The following is a 25947-nucleotide window of genomic DNA, read 5'->3' as shown; positions in this document are numbered from 1 at the left end:
GTACCTTTTAGTGGATGTATCAAGTCAGTCCCCCTCCAAGGTATCAACTACAGGCATGTTAATGTGAAATATTTTGCTTGAAAAGCAAATATTGTGCTTGTGCTATTTCTCTTTAAAAGGAATGACTTGTTGGTTTGATATTTTGCTGTATAATGCAATGGCGTTCATACATCTTAGATGTGCTAAAGTGTCCAAAGATGTGTATGTCTTGAATGCATAAATACTGCCACCAGGGGTCGCCATTTCACCACAGAGGACAGAGCGCTCAGATATATCTCCCATGGGTTCTGAGCAGATGCTGGAAGTGCTTGAACACTTGAGAGACGCCGAGTCGAGCACCTCGCCTTCCGCTCTCAACACAGCACAGCGGGCAGCCACATCTTTAACACATGACGGCAGCATTTTAAATCCTCCCATTCCGTATCCAGATGAGATGACAAAAATGAATAAAGGGATTTTGCAGATTTGAGTCCCGAGTGAGAATATTAGCAACTGAAGATCTCATCATACTTGGTTATCCAAGTGTCACCCACAGCGCAAAGTTCATCCGCATCTGAAGGAACTTTGGAGAGTGGGAGTTTGGAGGACTCATTTTAGACTCTCTGAACTGGAAACTTTTAAAATTCGATTAGCATTCTTGTGCGCTCTGTAGGTGATGCTTTTTTGGGGATCGTTTGTGCGCAAAGGGAAATTATCTGTCTTTGACGCTGCCGGGGCTTTATTCCTGACAATGAAAAGCAAATGAGACGCTTATCGCATCACTTTTGTTGACAGCACAACGACAGGTAAGTCCTGGATTCTTTTATATTATGAAGTATTCTTAGTAACCGCAGAAAATAAACTCAAGACCGATACTGCATGTGTTTGAAATAGACTCTTCACTATTATATACATTTTAAATGAAGGAATTTAGCTAGCCTCAAGGCACTACATGCGTAGACAAACCCTTTTAAATAACAGTATCTATTCTTAAACTGGTTTAAATGTCTGGACTAGCTTAATTATAGCGAATATCTCTTGCAACATAATCGACAGCTGTTTAACGAATGCATTCTTACCAGATTCTTGAACCAGAACACATAGGATGTGAACATCCCTGATTAAAATTATATTGATGCTGTTCCAATGGAGTAAATGAATTTAGATCCTTTGTTTTCATTTTACTAGGTATTTTATAGTTGTGGGAATGTTGACGAAGGGTCAGTATGATGATGATGATGATGATGATGATGATAATGATGATGGTGGTGATGATATCAGTGCCTTTGAGAAAGAGATGCTGTTGATATTGTTGATTAGAATTGGGTAGTTATTAGAAAGACGATGTTGACCACAAGAGTTGGACATTGCCTAAGAGGGACACCCAGACATAAAATGCCAAATCCTCAGTGATTGGTTGATTTGAAAGGCTAATCGGCATTGTATCTGAATCATTGCTTATTATTGGGCGGGTAGAGATCAATTTCACAGTACCAACAATTACTGAACATATATTATTGTAGTCACCAAGGAATGGATATGGCCAAATATTCAAAATGGGTGGGTGGGGGCGTGCAAACTAATGGCTGTGTCAGACATCTTTATCAAGCAACATCCGGATGAAAGAAGGCACCAAGGCAAGTTTGAATATAATTTTTGCGTACCATCTAGTAAGAAGCCTATGCTATACCATAACCCTGGACTTGCCCTGGCAGTTGGGTGGGTTGTGTCAGATGGTAACCCATGTTCTTCAGGCTTCACATGTGATATTCATATACTGTGTTTATTTGGAGCCCCAAGTCAACTCCACCTCTAAGGGCGTTTTCACAGCTGGCTCTTTTGGAGCATTTGTTTCGGAACCTGGTGCCATTTCTCCCTTAGTTCATTTAGGCAGTTAGTTAATGAACATGGCAATCACACTCGGATCCGCAGCAAAATAATTGGTCTGAGACTCTTGGGGTGCTTTCAAACTTGGTTTGATTGCTTGGTTCTAACCCGGGTTCGTTTCCAACTGCGGTTCATTTGCATCATCAACATGAGTACAAGCAGCAGCTGTTTACCAATAGATAACAGCTTGAGAAGATGTCAGCTTCACTGTGTTAAGTATAACGTTTTGTCTCTTTGGTTTTACCACCAAAACTTTCCATGAACAGAATTTGCAAAGATGTGAAGTAAGTGAGCTGTTCTTTAAAGGTGATTTATTTGACAGACAAGCAGGTATGATAAATGCATTATACAATAAGAATTTGCGATCAGGACTATGCAAAGGCAAAAATTATACGGATTCAACAGTGGTTTCACTCTGGCAGTTTAGTCCAAAACAGAGCACGGTTCGAATGAAAATTTGGTAATATTAAAGCTGTTTTGCGGACAGTAGTTCCAAATCTGAGACTACCTGTAGGTGGTGGTCTGAGCTCGGTTGCATGGTTGAGAGAGAAAGCAGCCTGTGCTTGGGTCCACACTTGTTCAGAAAGCGTTTTGCCAATTTAAGCACGATGACATCATCAGTTGCACAAAAACACACACACACGTGCACCACGATTGGCAGGGAAGCATAAGCAGCGCTGCAAATACATTGCTCGTAACCAGCTGTCCCCTAAAAAAAACAAAAACAACAGTTTACGAGCACCAGATGTAGTCGCCTTCTCCCGAACATACATATCTGCTAAATTATGGCATGTGACGCACAGAGATGCAAATGTCACCAAATAAATAAAGAACACAAATATGGTGTTGTGTTCTCCATCATGTGCACATTTGTGATGACACAAGTTGATGACGGAAAAGCAACAGGGTTCAACAGAATCTAACAGAGTCTGAAATCAGACCAACTGCAGAGGGCTAGGGAACAACCGCACTAGGATTCAGACCACAGCAAACGTACCCAGTATAAAAACCACCTTTGGACAATTGTGTCATATCAGCAGTGAACTGTAGTGGAGTTCACATGAACCACATACCCAAGACCACCTTTTCACTCGGACTCGGGTGCGGTTCACTGGTGCGCACCTGACTTCGGTAAACAGCATTCACATCATACAAACAAACCGAACTTTGACGTCAAACGAACCCAGAAATGCACCAAAAGTGCTAGTGTGAAAACCCCCTTGGAAGAAGTAGTCTTGGTCTTATTGCAAACAAACTTTGGAGCGGTTCGCTTGTAGTGCGAATGCAATCTGACCCAAGAGACCAACAAACCATGAGCATACCTTTCTATGGAGAAAAAATCTGTAGATCAGCACGTCACTGCACATCACAATCATAATCGAATTTTGGATATAGCTTTTGGCAGCTATATTAAATATACTTTCATGTTTAAAATAGAAGTTGTTTAATAATTCCTGAGGTCATTTTTGTATGATCACTTCTCTTTTTTGGATAGTGGCAGAACTGAGACAGGTAGGATGGGATTAGCAACATTTTTACATATAAAAGTCATCTTCATGTGGCTTTACTCTTTCTGCTGTTTGTGTGTGTGTGTTAGAGAGAGAGAGCTCTCTGACCTTGAGGACAGGCTCTTTTTAATGTGGAAATACTGCAAAAGCAACTAATAACGGATAAAAATAACCATGATGTAAATTTTTAAACACATATAGTTCCGAGTGATGGTGACTGAGGTGCGCTGCCTCTGACTGGAACGCACATTCTGTATCATGTGTCCAACTTTTGCATAACCGTGACAACAATTGTTGTTACAATTGTTAAATCAAATGAGCTACAGTTCGGAAAACGCCCTAAGCTTAACCTAAACCCTAACACTGACCCCTAACCTTTAACCCTATCTTTGGTGACAGCAAATGTGAATCTAACAAGATATGTGAATCTTGAGTTTCACACAACAAGGGTTCCATTCTACAAATTGGTGGTTGGTTGAAACAATTAAAATGCCATGTTCAGAGTGGTAGAAAGAAGCAAATTAGTTTATAAATTGGTATTTTTTTTTTTACTACAGTGCTTTTCTACATTTACATTTCTTTTTAAAGATAATGATCTTGATAATTATCAAAAGTAACCCAACCATGGCGGGCCTGGGTAGCTCAGCTATTAAAGACTCTGACTACCACCCCTGGAGTTCAAATCTCAGGGCTTGCTGAGTGAAACCAGCCAGGTGTCCTAAGCAACCAAATTGGCCCAGTTGCTAGGGAGGGTAGAGTCACATGAGGTAACCTCCTCACTATAATGTGGTTCACTCTCGGTGGGGCACGTGGTGAGTTGTGCGTGGATGCCGCAGTGGATGGCGTGAAGCCTCCACACACGCTATGTCTCCACAGTAACGTGCTCAACAAGCCACATGATAAGATGCTTGGGTTGACTTCTCAGACGTGGAGGCAACTGAGATACGTACTTCTTCACCCAGAATGAGGCGATTCACTACGCCACCATGAGGACTTAGAGCACATTGGGAATTGGGCATTCCAAATTGGGAAGAAAAAGGGGAGAACACCCCCCAAAATTAATAAATAAAATGACCCAAACTTAGCAGGAGGGTTAAGTTTGTTCTAAAACATTAGACATATTCTTATGATGTTGACATAGTCTTAAACCAGTTTCTTTATGAGGCACCTTCATACTAAAACACATTGACTGACTGAGTTGGGAGTTAGTAAAGGATTTGCCTTCGGTTTCAGGCATACTCAATAATAAAATCTTATGGGTACAAATGAAAATGAGCAGCGCAGAGAAGCTGAAATGTAAGCAAACATCTCGGTTTATCTTGTAAGCAGGGTCGGGCATGACTTCACCAACTTCTCTGCTTCTAACACTCCCTCCTCTTTTGTCTCCATCCTTTTCATCTGCTCTTTGTCTTCCTTTTTGGCATCTCGTGTGTGGTGAACTGTTTTTCGCAATTAGCTCTATTATCACATTTCATCCAGCGGAACAGCGGCGGTAATAACCTTACGGCTTTTGTTGCATGCTGATACTATTCGCCCTTGATTAATTGCGCTCCCAGTAGAGCGAACGGAGAGCCGACGTAGATCTTCCCTTTCACGCCCTGTGACAAGTTACCCATTACTTTGCTTTATAGATCGCCGTCAGCAGCCTTTGAAAATGCCCATGGGCCTGTTGGGTGATGATTTTATTGTGCCATGTTATTTGTGGGAATTGCTGACAGTCAGACCAAAGGGCAGCTGCAGATTTCTTGTGGTTTGTTTCAATGTGAAACACATCACTGCTGTTAGTTGAACTGAATGTGTCTGTTGGGCAGCGTAAATTGGTTATGCTCCCAGGGTCATGCAAACAAAGGTCACAGCATAGCAATCTGTTTTATATCTTGAGGCATCATTTGACAGTTTGATGACAAATCACATTGCATTACAGGATAGGAAAATCAGTTTCATCCAGATGTTGGCATTTTAGATAATTTTCAGTTGCCCATTAAAGGGTTAGGTCACCCAAAAATGAAAATTATCCCATAATTTACTCATCCTCAAGCTATCCTAGGTGTATATGACTTTCTTCTTTCAGCCAAACACAAACAAAGTTATATAAAAAATATCCTGGCTCCTCCAAGCTTTATAATGGGAGTGAATGGTACCTTAGATTTTGAAGCCCAAAAAAAGCGCATCCATCCATCAAAAAAGTAATCCATACAGCTCCAGGTGGTTCATAAAGGCCTTCTGAAGCGAAGAACATTACAAACTTTTCCTCTGAACATTAAGTGAAAGGATCTCGCTGCTAAACTTATTCACCAGTATACAGTGAATTACTCAAACACTGATGAGTTAAAATCTAAGCCTTTACCAACCAGTGGCTAATCACAGACATTTTTACTACGAAATTTGGTCACAAGTGATTTACTCTCTTTGTAGTGGGTTGCCGCATAGAGTAAAATATCGATTTTGGGATTGTTTTGGTTTGCGATGCATTGGCAAATCATTATTTTTTATCCAGTCCTAGAAAAGACCAAAATTTTAATTGTTATTCACTGAAAATCTTCCCCTCCGTCGTAGCTCTAAAAATGTCTTTCACACTTGCATATATTCAAATATGGCATGTTAAGATGTGTCATATCAGGTCTGACCATGAAATCATTCAAATTTTTCAGTCAACAATCAATTTCATTGTTTGGAAAAAAGATGCAATCAAAGTGAATGGTGACTGAGGTTAACATTCTGCCCAACATCTTGTTTTGAGTTTCACTGAACAAAGAAAGTCACATGGGTTTAGAACAACTTGAGGGTGAGGAAATTATGACAATTGTACATTTTCGGGTGAACCAATCCTTTAATTACAGGTTGCAGTTGAGGTTTTATACGAACAAAATGAGGTTTAGCAATGATGAATTTCCCCTTTAGGAGAACTACATTTTTCTAAATAAACTGCAGCTCCTGTTTTCAAAAATGACACCATTGTAATGAAAATTGCTTTTCTAAGCTTTCATCTGACAAGACTGCCAAAGCCAGTTAGATCTGAACAGATGTTTCACATTTGTTGCTCTGGTCAAGCTCAGGTACTATCCATTTGAGACTGTGTGACCTTATGATCTGTGAGATATAGATAGATAGCAGTTTAGCATGTAGGAGGAGCTCTCCCACTTCGTCTTTAAGGCAGGTCAATGCAGCAATCACCAGCTGTAATAGGACGACAAGAATCTTTTTGCAGACATTTTCAGTGGCAATTAAACGGGACTTAACATTTGCTTTTAAGGTCAGGTGCATTAGAACAAGACTAATGTAACAGGAAACTACAGGGGAAGCACATCTTTATTACATTGGCTGTGTTCGGAATAACACACTAACACATAATACTAATCTTACTATCTCAGCAGTATGTAGTATGTATACTGTGCACAATAAGTAGATTTATATATGCATGGAATACATAGATAACCTTCTACATAAGCCGAAATGCATATTATACAGAGCACACTGCATATACACAACAAAATACATTTTCTCAATAATGTTTTTAGGTTGTTTTCAAGTAAACGTATCTAACCATCTTTAAAGATAAGACTTGTTTTCAGAGAATATTTATTGAATTAAAGGGATAGTTTACACACACACACACACACACACACACACACACACACACACACACACACACACACACACACACACACACACACACACACACACACACGTTGTGTTTCCATGTTTTATGGGGACTTTCCATAGACATAATGGTTTTTATTCTGTACAAACTTTATATTCTATACCCTAAACCTAACCCTACCCCTAAACCTAACCCTCACAGAAAACTTTCTGCATTTTTACATTTTCAAAAAACATAATTTAGTATGATTTATAAGCTGTTTTCCTCATGGGGACCGACAAAATGTCCCCACAAGGTCAAAAATTTCGGGTTTTACTATCCTTATGGGGACATTTGGTCCCCACAAAGTGATAAATACACGCTCACACACACACACACACACACACACACACACACACACACACACACACACACACACACACACACACACACACATACACACACACACACACACGTTGTGTTTCCATGTTTTATGGGGACTTTCCATAGACATAATGGTTTTTATTCTGTACAAACTTTATATTCTATACCCTAAACCTAACCCTACCCCTAAACCTAACCCTCACAGAAAACTTTCTGCATTTTTACATTTTCAAAAAACATAATTTAGTATGATTTATAAGCTGTTTTCCTCATGGGGACCGACAAAATGTCCCCACAAGGTCAAAAATTTGGGGTTTTACTATCCTTATGGGGACATTTGGTCCCCACAAAGTGATAAATACACGCACACACTACACACACACACACACACACACACACACACACACACACACACACACACACACACGTTGTGTTTCCATGTTTTTGGGGACTTTCCATAGACATAATGGTTTTTATACTGTACAAACTTTATATTCTATCCCCTAAACCTAACCCTACCCCTAAACCTAACCCTCACAGAAAACTTTCTGCATTTTTACATTTTCAAAAAACATAATTTAGTATGATTTATAAGCTGTTTTCCTCATGGGGACAGACAAAATGTCCCCACAAGGTCAAAAATTTCGGGTTTTACTATCCTTATGGGGACATTTGGTCCCCACAAAGTGATAAATACACGCTCACACATACACACACACACACACACACACACACACACACACACACACACACACACACAAATTCTGACACCATTTACTCACCCTCACGTTGTTCCAAACCCATTAATTGTTTCTTCTGTGGAACACAAAATGAGATGTTAGGGACTGACAGTCTCACAGTCTCAGTCACCTTCCACTTTCATTGCATCTATTTTCCATAAAATTAAAGTGAATGGTGACTGAGGCTAAAGTTCTGTCTAACATCTTCCATGGAAAATTAAATACAGGGTTGGAACAACATGAGAGTGAGTTAATGATGACAGAAATTTCTGTCTAGGTGAATTAAGTAAAAATTTCTTAACCAAGTAGCAATTTATTTATTTTTAGATATACATTTTTATAGATCAGGTTTATTATTAAAATCAGAAAAAGAAACTATAAGCCAATATTCAAGATATATTCGCTTAAAGTTGTATTAATGTTGTTTGGATGTTTTACTGCATCCAACAATGCAATGCGCTCAACTTGACTCTTTCTGTGTTGAACACATTTTCAAATTTTTACACAAAATCAGATTAAAAAAGCAAAACAACTTCTATCATTTCCAAACCCCCCAACTCCCTCCATTATTTATACAATGATCAATAGAAACAGGTAAATGCGTTATGCTGCAACCTCCCCAATGTTCAAGCCAAATCTAATCTACACCCTAGAGTTTCTCTATGCACGTATACGTATGTGTGAGAAACAGTCTCGTCTGGGATCATTAACAGGAATAGAATCTTGCGGTAAGCAGGTGCTGTTGGTATTAGTGCCTAGATGCGTTTTTGTTTTGTACGTCATCCTAATCATAGATCATCACTAGGGGCAATTTAAGATTACTGTATGTGGATGAGATATGATTCATTGCAGGAGTGCAGTAAAAGTGTAAGAGGCCAGTCCAGCCTGTGTTGTTTCCTGGTGAAGGGTTATTCTAGTTATGAATTTTTAATTTAGATCTATAGTACGTTACTTGTAAGCTGAATACATTTTAAAATTTGCATTACGTAACCAACTACATATAGAAGCTTGTTCAAGTGTGCACTGTAAAAAATGTCTGTAATTTTAACAGTAAAATACTGTAAAACTCCTACAGAAATAAAGTGTTAATTGATTTACAAATATTTACTGTAAAATATACAGTAAAATGTTTTAATATATTTTAAAAGACAATACAGTAGTTTTCTTTTTTTACAATAAAATGATGTAAAAATAAACACATTTTAAATGTAAAATGTAAGATTTTCCTGTATAAGTAATGGTACAAATTTACATTATGTTTAAAAAGAGAGTACATGTACTTTTTACAGTAAATTATTGTTAAAATTACAGTAAAAAACAGTAATTGGGCATTCCCAGAATTCCATATGGGACCCATTACATTTAATTATATTTTATGGGAATAGTTACATTTACATGTACATTTACAGGAATATTTACAGTTACATACACTGGGGTGTTCTGCTTTATATTTTATGTAGTTTAGTTCATGTTTACTACATTATTTTATTGTTAATTTATTTATTGATTATTGCTCCTGGACTATTGGTGAACTTCATGTCACCATGTGCAATTCTGTAGTTACTATGGTGATTAACAAATACCTTATAAAGTAAACAACAGGTTGTTACAGTTTCAGAAGGCTAATATCAAGTTTCTGAAATTATTTTGACTGTAACTAACAATTTCTTTTTTTTTTTAAAGTGCCATTGTGGTCATGTAAATTACAACCATTTTAAACTGTAAAATGTAAAGGATGTTCTGTAAAGTGGTTTACATTTTAGCTGCCAGATTTCTTTTTGTAAAAGCAACAGGATTTTTTTTTACAGTGTGGTTAAATTACGCAGTAGCTCAACTGAATGAGTGTTGTACTTATGATGCAAAAGAACGAGGTATGAGTGCTGAAAAGCATGCAAGTCCACAAAATGACATGATGGCTTCTGCAATTGCATTTTTCATGTCACAGTTGCTTTTATGACACTATTGGTGAAGTTTAGGTTTAAGGTATAGTGTAGGGAGGTCGGTTTTGTTGAATAAAATCTCGAAAAAACATGAACCTTAAAAAAACTTCTGTTTTCATCTCACTCACATTGGCTTTTAATGACACTACGAATTATCTTTAGATTTAAGGTTCAGGGTAGGGAGGTAATTTAACTCCCTTGTAGCGCCACAGTAGACATTTGACCTTGGAACTGCTGCAATACTTGTGAGAAGCAACTTAAAGGAATATTCAGGGTTCAATACAAGTTAAGCTCAATCGACAGCATAATGTTGATTACCACTAAATATAATTTCGACTTGTCCCTCCTTTTCTTTAAAAAGAGCAAAAATCGTAGTTACATTGAGTCACTAACAATGGAGGTGAATGGGACCAATTTTTGGAGGGTTTTATGGCAAGTTTATAAGCTCTTACATTAATTAATCTGTTAAAAATCATGTATTTTAAGTTTAAATCATAGTTTTTTCCGGCCGTTTTAGTGTTTTAAGGTTTACGGTGTTAAGTCGGCATGGCAATGAAGTTGTAAAATTGGATATAACGTTAAACAGAAAAGGTTAGTATGCGATTATATCACACTAAAATTATGTTAACTAACATAATTTTTATGTCTTGTGGATATACTTTAAAACAGAATTTAATGTTTACTGATTGGCCCCCATTCACTTTCATTGTAAGTGCCTCACTGGAACCTCGATTTTCTTTTTCTTTTTTTTTTTAAGAAAAGCAGGAACGAATTGAAATACATTTTTGTAGTAATCAAAATGATGCCACTAATACTGTCAACTGATCTTAACTTTTATTGAACCCTGAATATCCCTTTAATATTATTTTGCAAAAATGTGACCACAGTCATGTACTGATTGATCAGGCACTTATGTTTTGTTAGTTTTCACTCATGACTCTTTTTCTGTTTAGTTTGAGTTTTTTTTGTATATTTAGTTTTTATTTTAGTTCTAGTATTTTTCGACCTGGCAAAATGAATGTTAACTGATATCATTTAAATACTGTATGTTTAACGGCATTGCATTTCTCAGGGCTGTCTAGTGTTATCCCTATTATTTTCAAGTTTAATGAAGGCGAGTGTAAAGATTTTAAAATGCAATAATAATCAGTGTATCAAAAACTAAAATTAATTCATAGTCATTTTTATATTATTTTAGCTTGTTTGGGAATCATGAAAATTCATTTTAGTCTTAACCAAGTTAACGAAAATTATTTTGTTAACACTGTGATGACAACAGAACGCTGACGTCGTTTTATCATCCTTAAGCCCAATAAATTCTAGAGGCTATAATTTGGAGATATTGCTTTGTATCCGTGTGAGAGGGAAGTGCAACCAATGCGAGATGGATTTGCCATTGTCTTCCTGTTTCAGAAATGAATCTCTGCTTCACGCAATCACACCATTTCTGTGTCAAATTGAAATCATGCAGCCAGTGTGGTCTGTTAAAGTGAGAAACCAAACGAGTCAAGCAGCGTAGCTCTCAGAGTCTTCATTCATTTTAGAGAGTACAGCAGATTTTTTACATTCTTACAGAGCTGACGTGAAAAACAAAATGTTCACATTTTCTGAAGAACATTTGAGTGATGCTTGTTTGTGCAAAACTCATCGCAACGGTGCTAGGATATTCTGGTGGTTGCTAGGTGGTTGCATACCGGTCCAAATCAAATCCTAATCTCTGGGTTTGTAATTAAAAGCCACTACAGAGACTTAAATGTGCAAATATAGTAGCTACACCACACATTGAGATGGATGTCACACTCTACGTAACGTCTCCAAAGCTCAGATGCGTAGCCAATCGAGAAAGCTGTGATGGCTCATAGGAGCTGCAGCTTATCTAACTGTCTGTGTGCACAAGAACAATGACAAAGCCTCAACAAAATAACAATAATCAGCTAAAGAGCACAGAACAAAATGTAGATGCTGGTTCTAATGTAAATAGTTAGAGTTTGACAGCAAAATTAGCTTTATTATGATACCGCCTTATAATGTCCAAATCGGAAAAGTATTTAAATCAAATGACTTATCGCAATGTGATATTCCTTAGCTTTGGTGTAGCTTTTCATACACCGTGACATTTGTATACTAAAGCTTAAGTATGTAAATTCTGTGACACTAGAGCCACCGAATTAATTTGCAAAAATAAACAATGTTTTCAAAACAGCGTTCTGAATACACCCCTCACCTGCAGTTGATAAAACAGTCATTGTCCTGCCCCCAACTCGCGCTATTGATAGAGTTACATTGTTGGGGTGGGTCTAAGTGGGTTGCTCAAACCAAACACAGAGTTTTTATAGTGCCACAGAGACACAGTGTTTACAGTTTTTGAGAAAAATGACCTATGAATGGCTTACTTATAGCTGTCTCTGCATATTGAGCTGGGATGACTTAACAGTAACAGAGACAGTTGTGCTATGAAGTCTAATGTTGTTCTTCAGGCTTGTGAGAATTTAACAGTTCTTATTTCATTTCGAGTTGGACATTCATAACTTGTGCAATTCTGTAACAGCTCCGACTGATGTATATGTGTTTTTGATTAATTAAAAAGAACCGGTTCATTAGAGACTTTCTTTCGGGAATCAAACTATACCGGAGGCGCTGTATGTTCCGTGATCTATAGGTTTAAAAGAGCCAGCTCATAAGAGTCATTAGTTCGGGAATCAAAATACACTGGTACTGATGAATTGCGCTGAAGGAAACACTGCCAGTCAGATTATTTTAGTACAGTGTTTGGTCCACATCAGAGCAAAATTGCACGTACAGGAACTGTTAACGTAACCGTAAATAATGAAAACGATTTTTTTTTAATGGAAACAATTCTCGGTACCCAAACATAATGTCAAGGTCCAAAAAACAAAAAGAACAATAAAAGCAGTCCATACAACTTCTGAACTATAATCCAAGTCTTCTGAAGCCAAATGATAGCTTAAACCTGGTCTCAAGAAAAGTCAAATAATTGTAAGACATGGCAGAATTGTAAGATATTGCATGAGTTGACTCGTACAAAAACATACAACTTTTCCTTGCATAGAGAAAAATAGATAAACCAGCGAGCAATGTTATTACGAGTTTAACTAACCCAACCCAAACCCAAAGCATGACTTTAATAAGAAAATAGCTTTTGCATACCATGGAAAAAAGAAAAATATGGGGGTTTGGAATGAGACAGGGCAGTGTATTGCAGTCATTTGTATTGCATGAATAAATACGGAATGAGGAACTAAATTTGTTTAGACGTTTACTTTCTTAAAATAAAGTTTTGGATATGTGGCTAGCTAAAATTGAATGCCTGTATTGTAGCAGTTTGAAATTCTGATTGTTGATTGGTGGGTCTCAATTGGAATAAAAGCCGTACCTTTTCGTACGAGCCAAGTCGTATGATACCTTACAACTCCACCATGTTGTACAAACTATTACAAGTTTTCATAAGACTCTGTTGGATAGATTTGAATTCAGCACAAATGCTAATTTTTAGGGAATAACGTTTACATTTTGGTGTGTTCTTCAATACAGCTTTTGTATAACTTTAGAAGGCTGGTAATAAAGCACTGGAGTCATATGGATTTTTCTTGTCAGTTTTGGAGCTTGACAGCCCCTGGTCATATTTATTTGAATTGGAACAGAGCAGCTAAGACATTATTAATATTCTTCACTTGTATAACACATAAGAAATCAAATTGGTTTGAAACGACATGAGGGTTATTAAATGATGACAGATTTTTCATTTTCATTATTCATTTAAAACACATGCTCCAACACATTAAGCTGCTGAGTTTATATTGGGCTCATGGCACATCCTAATCCAATATATGAATAAAACTAGCAAAAAGGCCCAAAATGTTGTGTTTTACTAAAGGAAAACCCCTGCCTGCAGTAACTCTTTATGAATGTTTCTGACTATTGTTGTACTGTATTGTATCACAAAGACCCTTTATAACTAGTTAGTTGGTAATCATTACATTAAACTCCCTTGATTATGTAACACTGTAACCTTGCACATATTTTGCAAGTGATTATTTTTGTGCCAATGTGCTCTTTGTTGCATGCTGCTCAATATGTGATTGGATTTAGCAGAGAGCAGGGTGGCTTTGTGAACGCATAGAGTGTGAGTGGGCATCCTGAAGCCTTATGTGCTATGAAATAATGCTTGACTGATATGAGGAGCGAGAGAGGGAGGATACAGAAAAACGAAGCATGAGAGAGAAAGATGAGGAAGACAGAAAAAAAGGTGCATGTTTTATAGATGCCATTTAAAAGAGCGTGCTGGAGTAGAGGCAGGCTGCAATGAACTGTAACTGCGACAAAACATCAAGACAATAAACAAACAAATTGGTTGCCTGGGAGTCGTCAGTGTGCCCTCCCTGCCTCCCACAGGAGCGTGAGACGTCCCAACACTGCACGGTAAAGCGGAAATACATCTCTCTCACACTCATTCTTTCATCATGAGCACCCGGGTCTCGATTGCGCTCTTGCTTTTTTTCTCTTGTTTTTTGTTCTCTCTTTCTCCGTAACATTTCATTGCTCAGAAGTTACTCTTTCATAGCTCAGCAGACTTAATGGAGATTTATGTTTCATTTAAATGTGAAGTGTGTAATTTCTGCGGCACTAGTACCGCCAAACGGAATGAAGACTGCTTTCAAATAGGTTCCCTGAACACAAGTCAAGGTACAAAATGAATGTGTGTAGCATCAGATAATTGGGTCTTAAAAAATAGGATGTTTGAGTTAATATTGAATTCTTTGGTATCTTGGTAAATCTGAGCACAGTTTTAGACACAACTGAGATCTCTTCTGACATTTAAGTGGAGAAAGATGTGAGATTACTGGAGCTATGGCCACCATTCACAATGCAAGTGAATGGTACCCAGAACTTTGAAGGTCCAAAAAGCACATAAAGGCAGCATAAAAGTAATCCATATGACTCCAGTGGTTAAATACATATCTTCAAAAGCGATATGATAGGTGTGGGTGAGAAACAGATCAATATTTAAATCCTTTTTTACCATAAATTCTCCTCCCTGCCCAGTAGGTGGTGATATGCATGAAGAATGCGAATCGAGTGTGAAAGTGGAGATTTATAGTAAAAAAGGACTTAAGTATTGATCTGTTTCTCACCCACACCTGTCATATCGCTTCTGAACATATGGATTTAACCACTGGCGTCGTATGGGTTACTTTTATGATGCTTTTATGTGTTTTTTGGATCTTCAAAGTTCTGGCCACCATTCACTTACATTGTGAGGACCTACAGAGCTGAAATCTTCTGCTAAAAATCTTTGTTTGTGTTCTGCAGAAGAAATATATTTATATACAACAGGGATGGCATGATGGTGAGTAAATAATGAGAGAATTTTCATTTTTGGGTGAACTATCTCTTTAAGGAGATCTCTTTTGTGATTTCCGTTTCCTATGGGTCCTACATATTTCTGTCTCTGCCACTTTAATTCAAATTTTACACTTATATACACAAAATGTGCATGTCCGATTGTGGTTGTTTTTGCTGTACAAACCGCTGTTTGTTACACAGTCTTGAGGATAATTCCTACTGTCTGCTAACTGGCCGGTATATTGGGCATACTGGTTGCCCGGGGGTCCATCCTGGCTGAGTTTATGTGGCAGTCCTTTTGTGAGGTGCCGTGTAAACAGTGAAATTGCTCGGGGCCGGTTTGCACTCTCTACACTCTCTTTTCAATCCCACCGGACATATTTTCAATATGCCACTCTCAAAGCAAACCATATTACCATAAGCTCTCTCAATATAGCAGTGGTGTGCAGAAAAATATCATCCCAGGCTAGAATTTTCATGATCAGCTTAGTGTGACTTTTTCAATTTTCTCAGTGCCTACCTGAATTCAGTTTGAGCGTTCATTAGTTTACGTTTTGCTTACGTATTCAGAAAGCACAGACGGGCACATTGAAATGCAGTTGGCATATTGATGTCGAAAATATTTCTGTTTCGATTACTGGGATGTAAAAAAGGATAGTTTACCTAAAAACGAAAATTCTGTCATTTACTCACCTTCATGTTGTTCCAGACCTGTATGACATTCTTTCTTCTTTGGAACACACAAGGAGAAGTTATCGTGTTTTCTTTTACGTTTTCATGAGAGATACTTGAGAGATACAAATTGTAAAGCTGCTAATGGACACTAATGTGGTGGAAAATGGGAATAAATTAATTATCTGTAGTACCTTTATAGTTCTTGTGTCTCTCTTTTTTCTTTTTTTATGTAAGGGTAAAATAGTTTGACTAAGGGCCCCCAAATGACAATTTAGCTGAAAGTACCCTGAAAGTAACCTATAGATTTTCTAGCCTGATTGAATGGAAATTTTGTGTCTGTTGCATCATTTTTGCATACTTAATTTGTTCATTACATGTATGCGCAGTTTGGAGGTGAAATGTCCACGGTGTGGTGCTAAAAGCGAGTTAAGTCTATTGCCTTACTAGTCATGCATAATTGTAAAAGTATTTTAAGCATTGTTTGAGGAACAGGTGGAAAAGTGTTTTATGAACTCATAGTCTGCTGTTTTACATGTGATTTGTGTAAAAGTAAAAAAAAGTCGTTGTTGTAACGCCTCTAATGTTCATTTGTCTAGGAAATTGCTGTGATATGTACAACGAACCATATAAAAATCATTTAGCAAAAATTTAGGTATAGTAACATGATTCAATGGGACCAGGTTGCGATTTTCCATTGTATAATTTGCACACAACTCAAACCATTAATTTAATGCTTATTACATAGTTACACGTTACACGTTTATTGTAAACTAATAAATTAGTTTACAATAAACTCAACATATACTGTAATTAAGTGACTCAAATGTGGACCACAAGCTGTAGTAGAGTTCTAGAGTACCATTACAAGTCATGGATGCCTACGTTTCCTGACAGTATAATCGTAGCAGTGCTGTATTCTGCCTCAGAGGCTTCAGTCTATAAGCTGGAGTCATCCAACTTGCCCTCCCTTTCTGTAGGTTCTTGCTCTTGCTGCATGCCCATGCCATGCTTGTTGTAGCGTGACAGCGTTTTTTAGCCCTTATTCTTTCTCCTTTCTGTATTCCTGAATCTCCATTATCTTCAATGCCGCAGAACATCCGGAGGCCGTTTCTGTCAGCACTCAAAACAACTCAGTTGTGCTTGCGTTGTCAGATATAGTTCGTGTTGCTCTTGCGCTCTACAAAGGAACAGAGACGGTTGTAATTTGGTGTTTCTTCAACTATGGGCACTTTTGGCGCTGTGGAATTTTAGAATGCTTTGACACTAGAGCTTTAGGTGTGGAGCAAATTTGATGACAGAGTTTAGTTCGTTTGGTTGGTGTGACCAGATTGATCTCACCATAAATTTGACAACAGTAGGTCGAAAGTTCTTCAGGTCAAATTGGTCTGTGCTTACTGCAATTCGAGCTACTGTCCCCGGTGGCCAAAGCTGGAAGTGTTGTTAAGTTGAAAGGTCTACAGCTGGGGTACTCAATTGGTGGACTCCCATCCGGATCCGGACCGATACAAAATGCATTTGGCAGGCAAGAATATATAAAGACAATTTAAAATGTTTCCAAGAAAAATTTAATGTTAAAGAAAATTGTGTCTTAAAAAAGTTAAAAAGAAAAAAGTTAGTCAACCCCGGCAACATTAAAAGTGCCCCAAGTTGAAGAAACAGCCAACTGCGATTTATCTGTCTGCACCTAAGCTCAACTCTCTCTCTCTCTCTCTCTCTCTCTATCCCTCTCTCTCTCTCTCTTGATCAAGCAGTGTTCATGCATCCCAGCAGTCTGTGCCAGGTCCGCCCCACGCCTGTATCATTAGGCCACAATTTGGGGCTGAAAATCGCAATTATAGGCTGTGGCAATCGGTAGTTATTTCTTTGTCGGTGCAGAACCGACCCCTCTCTGATTGTAATTAGGGGAATACGAGAGCACAATTAAGCACACAATTACGTGAAAGGGCTCCTCGTTTGCGCTTGTCAGGCAGGGATGGGGGCGGGCCTCCCTGCGTGGAAACTGCAACAGTGAAGAGTTGACAGATTGAAATGGGCGCCCCTGGCAGTTTTTGACCCTTCTCATGTCTAATAAATAAGCTGGCAGAGGAGAGATCGAAAGATCGACAGAGGAAAGCTCTTTCTCTTTTTTCCACCACCTGCTAGGCTGTTTTTTTCTGAACTAACATAGAAAGTCTTCAAGTTACTCATCGTCACACAATTCTTTGAAAGAACTTCAAAGGAGGTCCCTCATCATAAATTCATTCCATAGAGCCTTGTCTTGGCCTTGATCTATGACAAAGAATATGAAACAGATATCGGAATATTCAGTTTTGTTATCCCCCCACCCCACCCATGTGTTAGAGTTGGCTCAAGGGCAGATTTGGGCACCTAGTCTTTTGATCAAGCCATTTTCTCTCATATGTATATGTAAATATGGCGGATACATGCAGAGATAAAACAAGATGTGAAGATCGAAGCAGTTCTTCTGTTGAAATGGAGCTGTTTGAAAACCTAACAAACGATAACAAAACGTTTCCGTATCGTTTGCACATTTTGCGGGGGAGGAAAGTCAAATCCGTCACAGTTGAATCAACACAATATGTTCTTGTTTTGAATGTTGCTCCGACCATTATGGCAGTCAAACACTCTGGCAAGATTTGCTGGTCTTTCATTTGCTGTGTGGTTTTGGCTTGCCCATTGGAGTTACAATAATTTGGGGTAGTAGTTGAACTATATGTGTTTTTAAACGGCAAGTCAAAATGTACTCATATCACTATCTAAATCAGAAAGGCTGTCAGTAGATTCTAGAATGACACACGGATACTATGATTGCTTACCATTTTTTTGCATCCACTATTACAGTGTTTTTCCAATCTTCATTGAAATTGGCACAAAAACCAAAAACGACGTTTTTCTATCTTGAAGTGAGGCTGTATGCAAAGCAGGGTATACTATTTGTCTATTTTAGCATATGACTTTTAAAACACAAAGACGATACTGGCAGTATCTTTATATCTGTAATATCACGGTAAAATAATGTAAATTGAAAATTGAAAGACATTTTGTACCCTTTGCTTATCTCATATAAATGTCTGAGGCAGATACATTTAGAGGTAAGATTTTTCTTTTTCTTTGAATGGCCTCACAGGTATTTTACCAGTTTTTAATAACGCATGGTATTAATTAATTCATTCAGGCTCTTTGTGCTAGATTTTCAAAGAAATAGGAATTCACCTACAATGCAGTGGGTCTGTATAATACTGTAGTTGTATAATTTAGTCTGGATGAAAAAAATATAATGAACAATCTTCTTTGTTATTAGTGCTTGTTATTGTTCATACTTAGTACGAACCCCTAAACCAAAAATGTAAACTTCAACACTTAACTCATTTTTGATCTAGACATGAATGGTACCTCAAATTGCCTGGCTTATTGAGCAGAGGTTTGCTATTACTTCCCCAAACAATAGCCTGGCAGATGATAAAATGGGCAAAAAAATCCCATAGATTTATAAGTACATTTATGAAGAGATCCGAGTCGTATCTGGGGACCAGAATATCATTGAGGCTTGATTGTGAGCTCTTATAACTTGAACCATTAAGCATCAATTCAGAACAATTTAGCAACCGAATAGCAACGCACTGGCCACCACAACATCCTAGCATCATTGCGGTAAGTTTTGCATGGGCAAGCACCACATTTTCATAAGAAATTTTTAAATATCTAGTAGGGCTGCATGATATTGAGGAAAAGTGTGGTATGCGATACATTGGTGGGTAATGCAAATCCTACTGGAACATCAAAACATTAAAACCTAAAATTATGATTAAAAATCTTTAGTTGCCAAATTACAGATGGTTATTTAAAAGTAAGATAGAAAGCCGAAAAAAGAGAAAGCTGATAAAGAATTAATCTGAGGATTTGTTTTTAAAATAAATATACAGTATATATATAAATGATTTAAAATATGTTCTTTGATTTTCCCTACTGTAATGGTGTAGCCCAGACACTGAGGCTACAAGAGTCCAAATTGAATGAAATCACAGATGCAGTTTACTCTACAACCAAAACCCCAATAATAACCAGAAAAAAAGAGAGATTTGGTGCATAACTTACTCTGGTTATGCCAGACTTATAATCTTAAAGGTGCACTCAGTAATTTTTCCTCATTAAAGTCTCCTAACTCCTAAAGCCATTAATTATAATTTTGCAATATATGTAGGAAATCATGACCACTCACATTAAAATGAAGACTAAAGTCATATCAGTTACCTTATAAGCTGTTTTATTCTACACGGAGAGGGTCCGCACATGGGGGCTGCCATTTAGGAATCAAATGTCCAGTCGATTAATTCTTGCTTATTCTCAATAACCATCCTGCTATTTGTCACTTTCACTCCCTGATTAAAGTAATCATGGCTGACTGTGAATACTACATTTCTACAATGGTATCTGAAACTGGACACTATTGATTTTAAATTATGCTGCATCCAAGTCGCTAGGTGTCAGTGTCCAAGATAAGTGTTCAAGTCCAAGATAACACAAAGAAAAAAGTTACTGAGTGTAACTTTAAACAAGAACGAAACACACAGGGGACTCTTATTCTGAAATGTCTGCACTACCAGGTGCTCTCACAAAGAGATAAGGGAAACAAAATGTGTACTCTCACAATCATTTACAATATCCACATTATTTTGCGATGTGGAAGTAAGCAGCGGCTGCATTTCTGGCGAATGTGACAAACTTCCGCTGGCATTGACTGCAGTGTAAATAAATAGTAGGTTATAATAACAGAATCTAGTGATATGGGCATATAAACTATCACACAACCAAATGATGTACAGCAGAATTGTGTGCCAATGTCGGATAATTTTCTAACGTCAGTATTTATAGTAAAAGAGTTTGTTAATCATTCACTTGTTACTGTGTGTTGTGTTGAAGAGACAGTAAAAATCTGCTTCTTTCTTTACCGAGATTGTGACACTACAGTCTTTTTTGTCTCCATGTAAACCTCCGTTCATATGTACCTGCATAAACTCAGATGATGCCTTTATTTGTTTATTTCCAAAGGTGATGTTTCATAAGCCATGCTGAATGTTGATCTGCGTGTCTGTTTACTATACACCGCTAAGAAAGAATGTTCTCTGACAAGAACGGAGAGAATAATGCATTCATTATTTTGTCAAGATGAAACAAGATGCAGTTTTGGTGCAAAGAAAGTGGAAGCAGCATTTTCCCGGCAGCTTTCTCCTCTCTGCTGGTTGTGTAAAGGTTGTGGAGGCATGCCAGACAGCGCAGAGGACTGTCCTGTCAGTGCCTGATTTCATTCATTCTGCCTGTGCAACAGTGTGTGATAAAACGATGGCAAAATGCGATAAACGGTAAAACTTTATGCGCTTAAAACCAATTAGTTTATGAAAAACATAATTAATGATAATAATATGTCAACATTTATTGCCAGCCTGTAATATAAAGCAGCATAATGTAGTATTTTTGTATAGCTACAATAGCTGGAAGTGGCTTATACCTGAAGTGGCCCACATTCAAGGTTGATAATGGCAGCGCCCTAGTTTAGCTGAAAAATAAGGTGGATACTGTATATCACACTGTAAACACAATGTGAACATTTTTATATAACAAAATGAGCAGTATTCGATTAACAGAAGATCATCTGCGATAGCATGCCTAAATGTCCGGTGTCCTGGTAATCCAGTATTATTATTAACATTAAAAGACTTTTCCCCCTTTCTCTGGCAAAGAAAACTTAGTTGTGAATATGTGTCTTCATGCGATTCTGAAATCATGCCATGTGCTGTTTGTTGTTTCAGCGAGCTCATCTCAACAGAACGGGTGAAAACCAGAGGAAGACACTGATTTGCCAAGAGACAATCACACCCAAACTATTCTCTGCTATCTCAGTCACCATAAATGTTACTTTTTAAAGTATTATAATCATTCTGTTATTGCTAGCCCTTTCGATGTGCATATCGCAAGGTGTACATTTGCAATATTTCCATAAATTTGATATATTGTGCAGCCCTAATATCTAGTTGTTAATAATACCCTAGTTTAACACAAGTTCTTCATAAATTCCTTTCTAAACGTATGTACTAATTTATTTGTGTCTTTTATGTAATTTTGTACACTGATTGACATTTACAGGAATACAAAAATATGCAGCTTATTACTAATTAGGCCATATAGTTGGACATCTTGAAAATAGCCTAAATGTCACTGTCACACTGTGCAAAACTCATAATTCTATTTTTTTTTTTAATAAGACACTGTGGTGGGTTGGATTTTGAAGCAACATGCATTTTGAGACCCTGTCAAGAATTATTATGTAAGGAGGGAGAAGACAATGCACAGTCTGCAGTGCCTCTGCATCTCTGAAGGTGACTAATTTCTGTAAGCTAGGGAGCCATCAGTTGGATTTCGGTGGAAAAAAATGAAAACAGACTTGAGAAGATTGGAGGAGATCCGCTCCAATTTTCACAGTAAGGAACAGCTGCCCACATCACTTGAACCTGACATTTTCAGTTTTCTTATGGCCATCATGGCTGTCAAACAATGAGACTAGTTTGTAGTTTATGCTTGTACAATGCACACTGAAATTAATGTGATTTTGGGCAGTGGCGAAAGATATGGGATTTCAAATGGCAGATGACTTTTTAAAAGATTGAAATTGTATATTCCTCTGTTATATCCATAGATTGGGTTTAATTAACGTTAATGATAGAAAATGAGGAGTACACCAAATTTGTTAAAATAAATTATTTCACACAACATTAATAAAAACAAACACTAAACAAAAACACTGATTTTACTTGAAAAACAGAAAATGGCTAGTTACAAGTGTAACCCCCTTTCCCTGATGGAGGGAACGAGACGTTGTGTCGATTGTAGTGACACAAGGGGCTTCTTTCGGGAGCATTGGAAACCTCTGAATATGAAAAAGGCCAATGCCAAATTGGTGAACAGAATATGCATGTCCCGCCCTCGGACATATGGGTATAAAAGGCGGAATGTGCCTCTGTTCAGTCAGGTTCTGAACTGAGGAGCCGAGAACAAGGTTTGGCCATTACAGCGGCTTGGTACAGTGTTGTGGCAAGGGGGACACAACGTTTCATTCCCTCCATCAGGGAACGGGGGTTACACTAGTAATCTAGACCTTCCCCTTCTGTCACTCACTCGACTGTAGGGGTCCCTATTCAATAGCGCCACCTACACTGACCGTGTTACGTGATCTGCTGATGCTGGTGTAGCGTGCCAAAGGCGCATGAGCATCAGACTACAAGTACCTCTCCCCGATGCCCCACTAAGACATCATATTGTTTTGAAAATACACACAGGGGGATTAATCCAAGAAGGCGAACCCTGTGGACCACCTATTCCAGTAAAGAGTAATTAGTACCCGTAGTGAGTCTGGTCGGGAATTGCTCTGCTGAATTTGCAGATCAGAGGGCTAGGGAGGAAAAGACATCCAGGGAGCGCGTGTTTAGTGGACTCTCCTGGGAGAAACAGTGCACGTGATCGCCTCAGTGAAGGGGAAGGGTGCTGTTCCAGTGTGTGCAAAAGTTGTGCACATGCATGTTTACGTTTTTATATCAAAAGCAGAGAATAACACCTGGCTCACCGGGTCTTTGTTCCAGGTCAGCGTTAGAGTCTGCTACTTCAATCTTAGCTAAGTTTCTATACTGAAATTCCTGTCTACACATTGGGAAATATCCGTTTGTGTAGTCAAAGCATGAGTCCAATTCTTAATGTTGTAGGATCCAATATGGCAGGGAAATGGCTATATATCTTGGCAATGGACAGGGTTAGGATGGTTACTTTTGAAATGTAATCCACTGCAGATTACAGAATACATGCTGTAAAATGTAATTTGTAATGTATTCCATTAGATTACTCGAGGTCAGTAACGTATTCTATATACTTTGGATTACTTCTTCAGTAGTGGTCGATTTTTTTCACTTGTTTTGACTATAAAAACTCTGCCAGTACATAAAGTTAAATATGTAATCCCGTTACATGTATTTCGTTACTTCCCAACCCTGGAATAAAGCGTTAATCAGTAGAAATGTTTCTATATTGTGGTACGCAAATATCTGTGCATGCAATGCTATATGAGGCTGAATGTGAGACTGATAGTGAGAGAGATGAACAAACATACACAGAGATAGATGAACAAACAGAATGCAGGACAACTCTGAAACAAGTCAAACACAGGTGGAGGAATATACAGTTGAAGTCAGAAGTTTACATACACTTTAGTTGAAGTCATTAAATCTATTTTTTTAACCACTCTCTACAGATTATTATTTGCAAACTAAAGTTTTGGCAAGTTGTTTTCGACACCTACTTTGTGCATGACACAAATCATTTTTCCATCAATTGTTTTCTGACAGATTATTTCACTTTTAATTGACTAAATCACAATTCCAGTGGGTCAGAAGTTTACATACACTACAATAACTGTGCCTTTAAGCAGCTTGGAAAATTCCATAAAATGATGTCAAGCCTTCAGACAATTAGTCAGTTACCTTCTGATAGGATGTGTAGTGAATTAAAGGTGTATCTGTGGATGTATTTAAGGCCAACATTCACACTCAGTGACTCTTTGCTTGACATCATGGGAAAATCAAAAGAAATCAGCCAAGACCTCAGAAAACCAATTGTGGACCTCCACATATCTGGTACATAATTGGGAGCAATTTTCAAATGCCTGAAGGTACCACGTTCATCTGTACAAATCTGTACGCAAATATAAACATCATGGGACCACGCAGCCATTATATAGCTCAGGAAGTAGATGCATTCTGTCTACTAGATTGTGCAAATCAATCCCAGAACAACAGCAAAGGACCTTGTGAAGATGCTGGAGGAAACAGGAAGACAAGTATCAATATCCACAGTAAAACAAGTCCTATATTGACATAACCTGAAAGGCTGCTCAGCAAGGAAGAAGCTAATGGTCCAAAACCCCCATAAAAAAGACAGACTCCAGTTTGCAAGTGCACATGGGACAAAGATCTTACTTTTTGGAGAAATGTCCTCTGGTCTGATGAAACAAAAATGTAATTGTTTGCCCATAATGACCATCATTATGTTTGGAGGAAAAAGGGTGAGGCTTGCAAGCCAAAGAACACCATCCCAACTGTGAAGCATGGGGGTGGCAGCATCATGTTGTGGAGGTGCTTTGCTGCAGGAGGGACTGGTGCACTTCACAAAATAGATGGAATCATGAGAAAGGAAAATACATTGAAGTAACATCTCAAGACATCACCCGGTCTTCAAAATAAACAATGACCACAAGCATACCTCCAAAGTTGTGGCAAAATGGCTTAAGGACAGCAAAGTCAAGGTACTGGAGTGGCCATCACAAAGCCCTGACCTCAATCCGAAAAAGCATGTGTGAGCAAGGAGGCCTACAAACCTGACTCAGTTACACCAGTTCTGTCTGGAGGAATGGGTCAAAATGCCAGCAACTTATTGTGAGAAGCTTTTGGAAGGCTACCCAAAACATTTGACCCAAGTTAAACAATTTAAAGGCAATCCTACCAAATACTAACAAAGTGTATGTAAACTTCTGACCCTGAAAGAAATAAAAGTTGAAATAAATCATTCTCTCTACTATTATTCTGATATTTCGCATTCTTAAAATAAAGAAGTGATCCTAACTGACCTAAGACAAGGAATGTTTTCTACAATTACATGCCAGGAATTGTGACAAACTGAGTTTATTTGGCTAAGGTGTATGTAAACTTCTGACTTAAGCTGTAGTTTTGCATTAAAAGGTGCGGTCTCACATTATTGGACGAGATTCCTGTTTATGATGCACCCCTCAGCTGCTGTTAATTAATTACCATTGACACATTCAAGCTTTCCTACCGACTGTACTCCCGCAAGCT

At 37.9% G+C, this 25947-nt stretch overlaps 1 protein-coding gene across 1 annotated transcript in view; it reads left to right on the top strand.

Annotated features, from left to right (window-relative positions):
• Nucleotides 1-372: 372 nt before the first annotated feature.
• Nucleotides 373-25947, top strand: part of LOC127646853 (chemokine-like protein TAFA-2) — a 119228-nt gene continuing 93653 nt past the window's right edge. The window contains exon 1 of the mRNA XM_052130762.1: nt 373-785. The gene's annotated coding sequence lies outside the window, so the exon portion shown is untranslated. The remainder of the gene's footprint in view (nt 786-25947) is intronic.

Source organism: Xyrauchen texanus, chromosome 7 (assembly GCF_025860055.1).
Source record: "Xyrauchen texanus isolate HMW12.3.18 chromosome 7, RBS_HiC_50CHRs, whole genome shotgun sequence".
Classification (NCBI taxonomy): Eukaryota; Metazoa; Chordata; class Actinopteri; order Cypriniformes; family Catostomidae; genus Xyrauchen; species Xyrauchen texanus.
The sequence above is the reverse complement of the archived record's forward strand: the minus strand, read 5'-3'. Positions and strand labels throughout refer to the sequence as shown.